Source organism: Sus scrofa, chromosome 11 (genome assembly GCF_054392235.1).
Source record: "Sus scrofa isolate SSC_HxYL_T2T_F1_AM1 chromosome 11, Sscrofa_HxYL_maternal_Yorkshire_Landrace_v2.0, whole genome shotgun sequence".
NCBI classification, from domain to species: domain Eukaryota; kingdom Metazoa; phylum Chordata; class Mammalia; order Artiodactyla; family Suidae; genus Sus; species Sus scrofa.
In genome coordinates, this window is record NC_139393.1 from 23,338,947 (window position 1) to 23,352,553 (window position 13,607).

Sequence of the window (13,607 nt, forward strand, 5' to 3'; positions counted from 1 at the left end):
GTATTAAAATGACGTACTTTATTCACGGCCACATGTGGCCAACCCACCTGAAGTGTGTGGACAGGTACCCCAAAGCTGCTGGTGAACACCTCTTGTGTGCCAGGCACTATTCCAGGGGTTCAAGGACAAAGACGAAAACGAACCACTGTTTGTGCAGAGGAAGTTCATGTTTTAGTGAAGAGGCAGACATGCATAGATAAACCCCAAATATTATGAAATTATGAGGTCATGGCTGAGGATAGTGGGAGCTCTGCAGAGAAGGTAACGTTTCAGCAGGGTCTTGAAGGATGAAGCGGAGTTGCACAGGCGGAAGATGATAGATCTTTGTTTACTAGGCAAGGGCACGTGGAAAGGCCACGTGCAACTGGGGAATAATGAGGTCCAGGCTGATCAAAAAATAGGGCAAGAAGAAGCCATTGCCAATAAAACTACAAAGGCTTTTGTGTCTCCTCTGCTTTGACATGAGTTTCATGTTTGGACTTTATTCTGTAGCCCAGTGGTCCCCAATATTCACTCTTAAGGATGCCCCTTTTGCTACTTTCTTTCCAGTGGATCATTGTTCTTATAGATTTCCCTTTGATCACCCCCAATCCTGTCATTATTAAGAAGTAATTTGTTTCCCATTTCAAAAAGTCATCCAACCTCCATAACTTCCAACAGATAAGCAAGAGATAAAGCACATTATTCAACTGAGTTGATAAAATACCATTCAGGAGAAAAGGCCCTCTCCTAGTCAATGAGCTATATCATGGGATGTATTGGTCAGATACAGAACCTTAGCTGATGCCTTAAACGAAACCCTCCCAGATCTCAGTGGTTTAAGGCATGGAGGTTTATTCTTGCTCAAGTGAGGTCCAGTGCCTTTAAAAGTTATGTCCACACTATACAGCAGCCCCCAGTTTGCGTTGCAGCAAAGCCACTGAGAAAGCATCTTCCAAGGTCCCTGCATCAGGGAAAGAGAGCACGGAGAAGGTACCTCAGCATGGAAGTAACTGTCACTTTTGTTCAAATTTCATTGGACAAAACTAGTCACGTGCCTGAGCCTAAACACGGGGGAAAGTAGACTATGTGGGGATGCATTCGGATGTTTGTCCGTCATTAATGGCCTCTGCCATGTGGCATAAATGTGTAACTTTGCTCCTGGGTCCTAGGAGGTCAGAGGAGCCTCCAGTTGAGAACCACAACTATAAGAATAGGAAGCAGTGAATGATCGGATTGGCTTCTTTCTCAGAAAGATGACACGGGGAGTTCAGAGAATGGACTCTTGTGAGTAGATGGGAGGCAGGAAGACCAGTTTAGGAGGATGAGGGCCTGGCCCAAAGCAAGGGATGGAGCAAGGGAATGGATTCTAAAAATAGTCGAGGGGTAAAACCCCTCTGTGGTGGGGACCAGATACGATGCCTAAGGGAGTCGGAGGTGTCAGTGTTGGTTTTCAGGCTACCAGCCTGGGTGAGTCAGAGGCACTGTGACAGCCACAGCATGAGTCAGAGCGGAAGCCGGGGCCAGGCAGAGGCGGGATCCCCTTCTCCATGGGTGCAGGTATAATGGGCGCCAGTCATCCCTTTTTTTCCTGCTGACCTAGTCATTTGCTCTAACCCTTCCCCACCCAAGATAACACCAGGTTTGACTCATGGCCTGTGGAAACTCAAAAGCCAAGGCCCCAGCAAGAGGGCAGGTGTGGCTGTAAGTTTCTGCCTCCAACCCAGGGATTAGAGTTTTCCTAGCTCTACCAGTCCATGCTTGGCTTCTCTGTTAAGTGTTTGGGCCAAACAGCACTTAAAATCGCCACTGCTGTCATCACCCAGTGCTCCTTCTTCTCTTCTACTCACTTTCCTTCATCGGGTGGTTTCCCATCTGGATGCTTCCCAGGTGTTCCTTCTGACCTTGTCAATTTGCATCAAGCATTACAGCCACCTCCTCATCGCTTTGTGGATAATTGTAATCAAACGTATCTGCGCAGTTCATGTTCAGGAACTCAGTCTGTCCTGTCTCTTATGGGGCAGTGACCTCACGGGGGAGGGGGTGGGGTGGGAGAGTTCACCTTCCCTGTTGCTGTGAATTGAGCAGAAAGCAGCAAATCCCACCCCTTTCAATAAAGAGGCTATACTCTTTAATCAAGGTGGCCCTCTCTGGACATCAGAACCTTGAATACAAACATCAATGACATCCTCCTGTCTGAAGCATCAACCTCTTAGCAGATTCTACTAGAATATGGTCTCTTTGAACTTTATAAAGAGAATTGAAACAATCACTTGAGAAGAACAGAAACCACATTTAGGGGAAAAAATAAAACTATGCTCCGTGTACTCCAGGTCTACTCTGTTTACTCAATACGATGAACGACTAATGAGTAAGTGGCCATTGAAATGGGCTTGGGCATCAGGGGAAGCTTGGTACGCAGGTTCTAATTCACTACATGTTACAGAGCCTCACTGTTCTCATCTGCAAACAAGGGGTTGTAACAGACCCCTTCTGGCTGTGCTGTTCTAAGCTTGGGCCCATGCGGAGAACAGAGAGGAGGCCTCGCACACTAACAGCCACTCAATAAAGTGTAGCCAACACATGATTGTTACTTGGTTCCCTTCCTTTGACGTATATTGCAACCTAAAAGGTTTCTGCCTTTTTTTCTTACCAAGGTCCCCTCCCTCCACCTTTTATCCCCCTGATGTTGTATCATTCACTGATCCTTATCCATACTTCACAGAGAAACTCACCAGACTCATCACTGCTTAGTTCCAATATTAACTGTAAAGAGCTGCCAGCATCTCGTTTGCTCAACGGTTGAACCTAAAAGGACAGAGTCTGTATCAACTGCTTTTACGTGGAGCATCTGAGCTATTTATGTTTCCATTTGCTGCTCTGAGAAAACCATGCAAAGACCCTTGGACTTGCTTCCAATTCTCCAAGAGCTGCCTGGGAACACTGTCTTGGAGGAGAGGAAGCAGAGCCAGCACCGATGCTCCTCCTGCCAGAAGTTCAATAAGTCGCCCTGCCTTTCATGGGAAAGAGGCATCTTTTCAGCTTAAAATGATTACACTGCTCAGAGATGAATTACTTTGGGATATGACCTTTGTCTGACCATTAATTATCCATGCTAGCTGCAGAAGCTGGGGTTAAAAACTGCACTATGGGCTTGCTGTGGGTTTTCTAGTCAAGCATTTCTTAACATTATATGCGTGGTGACAGCAAGTACAAGGCCATGTGCACTGTGGGAAGTGCTTAAGTTTCTGTTTGACATGTCTCACGCCTTCCTGCTGCAGTTGGAGAGTTCAGAGCTGCTCCACACAACCTTTTGAGGAAAAGATTTGTAGGAATATACACAAACAAACACGTTAAATGGCACACATCCATCTCGGCCTGCACACAGTGTCAGAGCATCCTTAGGGTTTCAGAGTGTTTGGGTTTCCTTTTGGGTGTCTGGGTTTGACCAGAGCATGGAGGTCATCAAGCTGAAAGACGAGGGAGGAAGATACATCTTAGGAGAGGTCGAGTGGCTGGAGAGAGTGAAAGAGTGCTCGGTGGAGGAGGAAAGGAGTGGGAAGCATGCTGTTCTGGGAAGGACTGTGCTCCTCCCCAAATTCATATATTGATGTCCTAACCCCTGAGAAGGTGACTGCATTTGGAGATGGGGTCTTTAAAGAGCCGATGGAGGTAAAATGAGGTCATTAGAGTGGGCCCTAATCCAATATGACTGGTGTCTTTATAAGAAGAGGAAATCAGGACACGGACGCACATAGAAGGAAGATTGTGTGAAGACACAGGGAGAAGAAGACGGCCTTCTACCAACCCAGATGAGAGGCCTCCAAAGACACCAACTCAGCTGACACCCTGGTCTCAGACTTCTAGCTTCCAGATCTGTGAGAAGATAAATTTCTGTGGTTTTAGTCACCTAATCGGTGGTACTTGCACCTCAGGAAACAGATAGACTTGCCTTACTGGTAATAGAGCAGCAAGGGAATATTTCACAAGTAAGGAAGTTTAGGAAAGATAGATAAGTGACTATGCATCTAGGTATGTTGGTGTTTTATATACATTTGAAGGCACCCCATCCTCCTACTTCTTTTTTTTTTTTTTTTTTTTTTTTTCTTTTTAGAGCTGCACCTGCGGCATATGGGAGTTCCTGGGCTAGGGGTGGAATCGGAGCTGTGGCTGCCGGCCTACACCACATCCACAGCAACTGGGGATCTGAGTCCCATCTGCGATTTATGCCACAGCTTGCGGTACTGTTGGATCCTTAACCCATGATCGAGGCCAGGGATCAAACCCACATCCCCATGGATACTAATCAGGTTCTTAATCTGCTGAGCCACAAGGGGAACTCCACCAATACCTCCTACTTCTGAAATGCTTGTTCAAGTTGACATTCTTCTTGGGGTCCACCTCATTCAGAATCGTACTCAAACATCCTTCATTTATTTTATTTTTGTTTATTTTTTATTTTTCTTAGGGCCACACCTGAGGCATATGGAAGTTCCCAGGCTAGGGCTCGAATCAGACCTATAGCTGCCAGCCTCTGCCACAGCCACAGCAACGCCAGATCCAAGCAAGCCACGTCTGCGACTTAACACCACAGTTCACGGCAACACCAGATCCTTAACCCACTGAGCAGGGCCAGGGATTGAACCCAAGTCCTCTTGGATACTAGTTGGGTTCGTACCACTCAAGCACAACGGGAACTCCTGAAACTCCTTCTTTTAAAGAGAAGAGATGTTAACTGGAAAATTCTCAAACTCTTCCATTTGGGTATTCCTACAAGCAAATAAGAAATTGTAGATGCAGCAGTGAATTAGCCTGGCCAGGGAGCCTGGAGTAACCTCTTTTTTTTTTTTTTTTTAAAGTCTGGTTTATTGAGATGTAATTTACATAAAGTAAAATTCACCCTTTAAAATTGTACAGTTAATTAAATTTTTACAAATATATACAGTCATGATAGAGACCATTTTCATCTTCTCCATACTTCACTGTATTCCTCTGCAATTTCCTTCCTTCACTTTCAGCCCCTGGCAAGCGCTGGGATGAATCTTATCCCTATAATCTCGCCTTGTTAAGAATGTCATAGAAATGGATTCACATGTCTGGCTTCTTTCATTATTTTGAGGTCTATTGTTTAGATTCTCGAATTTATCTGAATTTTACATTCAGTGCTGATGTATATGACATAGGTGCACACATGCCTAATGTATACATTTAAAATGCCGATAAATATATCCATGTTCGTTTTTTTTTTTTTTTTTTTTTTGTCTTTTGTCTTTTTGTTGTTGTTGTTGCTATTTCTTGGGCCGCTCCCGCGGCATATGGAGGTTCCCAGGCTAGGGGTTGAGTCGGAGCTGTAGCCACTGGCCTACGCCAGAGCCACAGCAACGCGGGATCCGAGCCGCGTCTGCAACCTACACCACAGCTCACGGCAACGCCGGATCGTTAACCCACTGAGCAAGGCCAGGGACCGAACCCGCAACCTCATGGTTCCTAGTCGGATTCGTTAACCACTGCGCCACGACGGGAACTCCCATGTTTGTTTTTAATATTGGGAAACATTTAAACCTCCTTACCCAGTTAAGTTACTTAAATGTGACCTAGTAATAATCAGATAAAATTATTTTTAGCCTAATTTTAAGACCACAAGTAATTAGAAAGATGGTGGGTGATGAGAGACCTCCAAGGAAGGTCAAAGAGATATTCATTAAATACCGAAAAAAATGCAACAGGGAGTAGTGAACTACAGCCTCCTTCCCTTCTGCCGGAGTTTTAAAATCAGAAATTTTTTCTTAGGGTTTGACATCAGCTTACGTATGTAAAATAAATGGCAGAATTGAGTAAGAAAGATATCCAAACAGGTGACATGATAATCTCGACAGTGACGTATCACTGAAACTAGGTAAACATCCATGAGTTTACCACAGCAGGGATGGTGGTTGAGGCTGTAGGGCCTCTCCCATGTAGCCGGTACCCACCAAACCAGTTCCCCGTAGCTGGAGGCCGTACTGGTTGATTATTTCCCTGGGCCCATTTGTGGGACATGTTTGATATCTGTCTTTGGATTGCTGATCAGCAATAGTTCTTGTGCAAAAGCAATTCTTTTGGGTTTTTTTGTTTTTGTTTTTGTTTCTTGTCTTTTTAGGGCCACACCTGTGGCATATGGAGATTCCCAGGCTAGGGGTCAAATCGGAGCTGCAGCTGCAGTCCTACACCACAGCCACAGCAACACAGGATCCTAGGCGCATCTGTGACCTACACCACAGCTCACAGCAATGTCAGATCCTTAACCCACTGAGCGAGGCCAGGGATGGAACCCGCAACCTCATTGTTCCTCGTCAGATTAGGATTTGTTAACAACTGAGCCACGAGAAGAACTCCAAAAGCAGTTCTTTTTATGCAAGGTCTAGACTTTGGAGGAGTTGGACACAGAGAAAGAGGGGAAGAAGAGGCACCGTCAACTGGACAGTGCACTTTCTGGGCTGTCCCTCCACACGCCTCAGACTGAATTCCTTAAGATCCTGCTCAAATATCACCTCTTCTGTGCCTCCATCATGACCCACTCCCCAATCCAAGGCAGAATGAGTTATGCTCTCCTTGGACCTCTTACAACACCTTACATAAGAGTTATCACCGTTCATGAAAATTCATTTTTTAGGTACATGTGTCCCCTGCCCTGTCTTATCTCTGTATCCACAGTTCCTGGCATTAAGCAAATAATGATGGCCCAGCGAGTATCTGTTAATATACATTTAGTTGGCCCTTACCATCCATGATATGCCACATGTCACAGACTCAGCTCAATTGGACTTTGAAGAACCAAGAACTGGCCTGTGCGGGTGAAGAGCTAGTCTCCATCTTAATTTGTGTATCAGGCTTCATGTTTCCACCATTCTGCCAAACTTTTGACCCAGATTCCTTCTCTGAGTCTATTTGCCTGGTCCAAGTGCAAACATAATTCCTGCTCTGACCCAGATCCACTGCCCCTACTGGTTCCAGCTCACCAGGGTCTCCTGCTTTGGCCTCATCTATGAAACCTGATGTGTGACCAAGGCAACCCTGGTGAAGAGCCAGGTGGGGCAAGCTGGCCCTGCAAGGTCCCAGGGTGACATCTGACTCTCCTGGCTGTCTGCAAGGCAACTGGGTGGGCCAACAGAATAAGCTTTCACGGGCTCAGGTATCTAATGTGCTGCCAACAGTGGCTCCTGAGGTAGGAAGCAGGTGCAGACATGACCAGAGTGGAGCCCAGGAAGGGGACTAGGTGGTCTGGATGTCTTGCTTGCCCCTCTGGCTCTCAATGTCACAGGAAAGAAATATCAATGAGACTGGGACATGGGTGCAGGGAAAAGGAGAAGCACAAAGGAGATATATGTAGGTTCTATTTAGAACCAATGAGAGCCCTATTACCCCTTCTAGTGGGTTGAATAGGCGGCCCCAGCAGATATGTTCTCATTCTAATCACTGTGAATGTGAATCTATTTGGAAAAACCGTCCTTGCAGATATAATTAAGGATCTCAAGATGAGATTTTCTAGAATTTAGAGTGATCCCTAAATCCAGTGACAGGTGTCATGAATGGAGATAGGCAGACAAAGATTTGTGACAGAGACACACAAAGGGAGGAAGCCATGTGAAGACAAATATAGAGGCTAGAGTGATGCTGCCACAAGCCAAGGGATGCCCAGAGCCGCCAAGAAGCTGGAAGAGACAAGGAACTCTCCCCTAGAGCTTTCAGAGGAGGTGGCCCTGCCCATACCTTGGTTTCAACTTCTGATTCCAGAGCTGGGAGAGGATAAATTTCTGTTGTGTGAAGCCACCAAGTTTGCGGTGTGTCAGTCCAAGAAAATTAATATACCTTCCTTCACTCATTTATCAGAGAAAGGGGAATGCACTGGAGTGTTTGGGTCTATGAGGAAGGTTTGCAGAGCATTAGGGAAACTTCCCTATGAGGGAAGAGGCTGGCTCAGAACCACACAGAAATAGCTCCTTTTCTCCCCTAATCATCAGTAGAGACCAAAAGTATCCACAAGAAGAAGTTTTCTATTATCCAATTAAATTCAGCCTCAGAAAGTATCCTCCACTTGCAGGATAAGTAATAGAAAATAATAATAATAATAATGATTATAATAATAATAATTACTGGGAATAGGCCATATGTCAGGTGCTATGCCAAGTATCCTACATATAGTTATTTTTTTCTTTTTCTTTCTTCTTTTTATTTTCCCTTTTTGGTTGCACCCCGTGGCATATGGAAGTTCCCAGGCCAGGGATAGAATATGAGCTGGAGATGCGACCTACAGCAAGGCTGAATCCTTAAGCCACGAGGCCAGGCTGGGGATTGAATCGGCGCCTCCACAGAGACAAGCTGGATCATTAACTCACTGTGCCACAGGGGGAACGCCTACCCATTTTTTCCTGATGAGAAAAATCAAGGCTCAGGATGATTAGGCAAAACTTTATATTGTACTTATGTACGCCAAGTCCTGTTCTAAGAATTTTACAATTATGAACTCATTCAATCTCTGTGAAGGAGAAATTATTATTTCCATTTTGCAGATGAGACAGCCAAGGCACAGAGAGGTGACATGACATGTCTAACGTCACACAGTGAGGAAGTGGAGGAGCTAGAATTCAAATCCAGGAAATCTTGTCCCAAAGATTTGTCCCTTATCCAAAGCTACTCCAGAGCTCTAGGTAAAAGAATAGAGATATTTAATGCAGATATGCCTGACCCCAATCCCATGTTTATTCCATAAGCTGCCTCTTAGAAAAACAAGAGGTAGAATCACAAACAATCGTTCCGCCCACATGACTGTCCCTGTCTGCCCTCTCAGTTACAGGCACGAAGGGTCATCAGCCAGGAAGGAACCCCTCCCCACTGCTGACACTGTTCTGAGCACGACAGCCAGTGTAGATGGATGCTCGGACCTACGTCCTGGCAGAGACCGGCACTGGCTCTGTGGGCCAGTCTCTGGGAGACTGCGAGAGAGTCCCAGCCACCTCTGTCCCCTCCCCCTCTCCCGTGCTGTCCCGTCCGTGTTTACCCAGTTGTGTCACTGCAGTTTTTATTGTTTCAACAAATATTTATCAGGCATTTATTGTAGGCTCTGCAATGTGGCAGATGGCAGAGGTAAAGGCCCAGGCCCAGGCGAGGCATGCGTGGTCTCCAATTCAGAATGATAGGGGCCACCGAGAAAGAATAATAATCACAGCCAGTGTTTTTAGAGTGCTTGTTACGTGCCGGCCATTGTATAATCCTCCCACCACAGGCTGTTCTGGGAGAACACAGGAGGGCCACCTACCCCACCTTGGGAGGTCAAGAAAGGCTTCCTGGAAGAGTCCTGATGGACACCTGGGAGATGAGTTGGAGTGAGCGAGGTAAAGAAAGGGAGCCAGCGAGAACGGTCTTCCAGGCAGAAGCCCGAAGCTGAGGAGGCAGGCAGTAGATGCAGAGAAAGGGAAAGCAGCTCAGTGTAGCTGGGGCAGAGCAGGAGGTGGAGAAGCAGTGGATGCAAAGGGAGAAGTATGTCTGCAAGTAAACATCATCGTGGCCTTGGAAGTCACGATAAAGGATTATTGGTCCAGCCGGACTGGAGCCCTCCTTATCAGTGCCTGTCGGCTGGGACACTCAACATCTTCCCGCTTTTGCTGAATTTCTTATCCCCTGTCCACTTCTTGGAGTCTTGCTTCTAGGTGAATGGACAACCCAGAACTACAGTCCTCCTGCCCATCTGACGGCAGGTACCGCTACTGCCCCAAACTCCTTGGATACTGAAACTTGCCTTAACGGTGCTCAAGTTCACCACCCTCTGTAGACGCCTCCAAATTGGTGAATGGACAGCACCAGCCCTGGAAAGCCCAGCCACAGAAGAGTTACCCCCCAGCCCTAGACGATCTGCCACTTGATCCCCACTTTCTGGTGCTTTAGCGAATTCCTAAATGCTTCAGGAAGATGTCTACCCTCCGAAGGTAAGAAGAGATTCAACAGAACTACCATATGATCCAGTCATCTCACTCTTAGGCATATATCCAGATGAAAGTTTCATTCAAAAAGATACATGCAGGAGTTCCCGTAGTGGCGCAGTGGTTAACGAATCCGACTAGGAACCATGAGGTTTCGGGTTCGGTCCCTGCCCTTGCTCAGTGGGTTAACGATCCGGCGTTGCCGTGAGCTGTGGTGTAGGTTGCAGACGCAGCTCGGATCCCGCGTTGCTGTGGCTCTGGCGGAGGCCGGTGGCTACAGCTCGGATTCAACCCCTAGCCTGGGAACCTCCATATGCCGCGGGAGCGGCCCAAGAAATAGCAACAACAACAACAACAAAAGACAAAAAGACAAAAAGACAAAAGACAAAAAAAAAAAAAAGATACATGCACCCTATGTTCATTGCAGCACTATTCACAACAGCCAAGACATGGAAACAACCTAAATGTCCATCAAAAAATGAAAGGACTAACAAGATGCAGTACATATACACAATGGAATACTACTCAGCCATAAAAAGAATGAAATAATGCCATCTGCAGCAACTGGATGTAACTAGAGATTTTCAAAATAAGCAAAGACAAATACCATATGATATCACTTTTATGTGGAATCTACATATGGCACAAGTGAACCTATCTACAAAACAGGAGCGGACTCAGACATAGAGAACAGATTTATGGTTGCCAAGCAGGAGGGGTAGGGTGGGATGGACAGGGAGTTGGGGGTTAGTAGATGCAAACTATTCCATTTAGAATGGATAAGCAATGAGGTCCTACTGTATAGCACAGGGAACTATATCCAGTCTCTTGGGAGAGACTAAGACGGAAGAGAATATGAAAAGGGATATGTACATATATGTATGACTGGGTCACTTTGCTGTACAGCAGAAACTGGGACAACATTGTAAATCAAGCATACTTTAATTAAACAAAAAAGGAGAAATGCAGAGCTCTCTTTGGGGAAGACTACACAGCTGGTCAGTGAGGGGACCCCACCTCCTGGCTCTATATCTGGGGTTTGGGTCAAAGGCAAGTACTTTGGAGACATGTAGCCTGTGTCTGAACACGGGTCGTACTGCTAAGCAGTAGCTGGGCAATCTTGGGGTAAATAACTTACCTTTCCTAAGCTTTGGTTTTCCCAACTGTCAAAAGGAGTAATATAGTGAAAATGAGACAATGTATGTAAAGAATTTAGCACACGGCCGGGCATTTAGTAAAGATGCACATCATGAAGATATAGTGACCGTTGCGAGGCAACACTAGATCCATACCCGCCTGCCCACCCAGGTCTAAGGAACTCATTTTCCTGGCTGCTAATGGCTCCGTAAGCCAAAGGAAGCTTCCTTGCTCAAGGCTGCACCCCTTTTCCAGGGCAGCCTACATTCAGTGATGGGTTGGTGTGAGAATACAAGCTCTGGCTTCCTTTGGCCCAGAAAGGTCATGAGTAGAGTGCCCCTTCATCTTCAGGGTCTCTCCTGAGATCAGCTTCGATTTTTGTTGCCACTGCAGTGGATCTCAGCTTCTTCCAGTCGTGTCTCCTCTGCTGTCCCACAGGGGCTAGTCCCTAGTCCAGACCCAGATAAATTTCCTGCATGCACATCTCAAAGTCTCAGAGGACCCCAGCTATAACGACGATAAGGCAGGTGGTGCAGTGATCACACCTCACTGCCTTTAAAGATCAAGTCTGCGCTGATATTGACAAGAATATGCAGCTGATGGCAAATTAATTGATATTTATCGCCTCTTCTCAAATAAGTTATTTCTTTGCTTAGCTTAAAGTTTCCATTAGAAAGAAAATACACAAAGTTGAATTTCACAAGTGTGCGTGATTTACAAAAGTGTGATAGTTCTTTAGTAAGGACCCAACTTCAGGCTCCTTGAATCAATGTCAGACATTGATTAGTCTCAGTAAGTCACTAGTCTGGGTTAAGCAATGTTTACCTTTTGTGTTAGAACTGCAAACTGAACAACCACTAACTCATGAATTCAGTTATAACTGTTGTTACCTATTTCCCCCCCCCCACGAAGTCTAAATCATAGATATCGTAAACTCTATCATTAGGTTTAGAAAGAGTGTAGCATCATTTGGGCAAACCAATATTCTGATAAATAGAGTTACCACATTTCCACACTCTTTAGTAATTTTTAATGAATTAGAAATTAGTAAAACATTTTTAACACTGAAAGTCTGTCGCACATACTTTTTGTTGTTGTTGTTGTCTTTGGCTTTGCCCTCGGCATGCAACATACGAGTTCCAGGGCCAGGGACTGAATCCATGCCACAGCTATAACCAGAGCCACAGCAGTGACTACACCAGATCCTTAACTTGCTGAGCCACTAGGGAACTCCTGTTGCACATAGTTTAATTTTTTGGTAATTTCAAAGGCACTTGGCGTTTGAATGACTAGCAGGGAATTATAAATGTGCAGAGGTAACAATTACTACAGAATGACAGATAAAGCCTGTTTAACCTAACTGTATATATGATTATGATATGCATGAATACCCATATTTGCATACATTTATCTTGTTGAATATAACTTTTGCTAGAAAAATTAGTAATTGGAGTAAAGCTGCGCATGGGCACAGCAGAGAACTCATGGATTCGAACGGGATTAGACAGATGGATTGCTTTTTAAAACAAGATAAAATTTACATACACTGTACATTAGGTGTATGATTCAATGAATATTGAAAATGGGAATATACTCAAGCAACGAACAAGATATGAAACATGTCCAAAGGGGATTATGTGGGAAGGTCTTTGGATTTTTCATTTTCCCCGGTAGCAGCATGCTTGGATTCTAGGAGAGCTTGTCAGCTGCTGCATTCTGGTGCCTCCTTCACTCCTTTTCTCATCTCCATTGCTTCTTGCAGCTTCCATTGGCATCCACTACATCTTTCCTCTGCTGGTCCTTTGTTGCACACAGTTTTCACCAGATTGCAGGGGGCTGCCTTCCTTTTCCCAGGCAGGGGCTGTTTCTATCTCTCCCTTCCCAGTAGTCTGTTGGTGGCTTGCTAATTTCAAAGGATCTTTATACACAATAGGCACACACAGTGATCAGATTCCTCCACTCCTTCCAGGAGCTTTCCAAAGCTTCGCCCATAAAGCTTCCCCATACAGTCGTGGGGAATGAGTAGGGAGCAAGTCCCATATGCTTTGTTTTTATAGATGGAGACTTGAAGTAAAGTGAAGTTAAATGGCTTCCTGGCTAGCGGGTCTGACACTAACTCAGAATTAGAGAACTCAGTCCAGGCCGTGTTTGGTTTTGGTTTTGGTTTTCTCCTCCAGGAGGAAGGAGAGTGTGGTGGAATTCCCTAGGCTGGTATGTCTTGAAGCCTTTCAGTTTTTCTCACCTCTACTTGAGAGGTGACTCCACAGTCCAAGTGTGAGGAAACAGTGACCTAGGAGACACAGCAGTAGGAAGAGACACAGGGAACTGCGGCTTCAGGTCTCGGCAATGTTTTTAGAGATTAGGAGCCAGCAAGAGAGAGCAAAGGGTCAAAGATGGGCGCACACACACACAAACAGTCAAAACTAGTTCTTCGCACTTCTTGTAGTTTTGCGTGCGCTTCCTGTGTTTTATCTTCAGCAGCTTAATAGTTTCACTTAAAAATACAGGAAAAAAAAATTTTTTTTTCTTTTTAGG

General features: G+C 45.4%; 1 long non-coding RNA gene across 4 annotated transcripts in view; it reads right to left on the reverse strand.

The window, feature by feature from the left end:
* Positions 1-13,607, reverse strand: part of LOC102167197 (uncharacterized) — a 153,034-nt gene that overhangs the window by 113,056 nt on the left and 26,371 nt on the right. The window contains exon 4 of one of the 4 annotated variants that reach the window (XR_014819544.1): positions 12,080-13,362. The exons of the other annotated variants lie outside the window; for them this stretch is intronic. This is a non-coding gene — a long non-coding RNA (uncharacterized LOC102167197). Of the gene's footprint in view, positions 1-12,079; positions 13,363-13,607 lie in introns of those variants that run through there. 4 annotated transcript variants of the gene reach the window in all.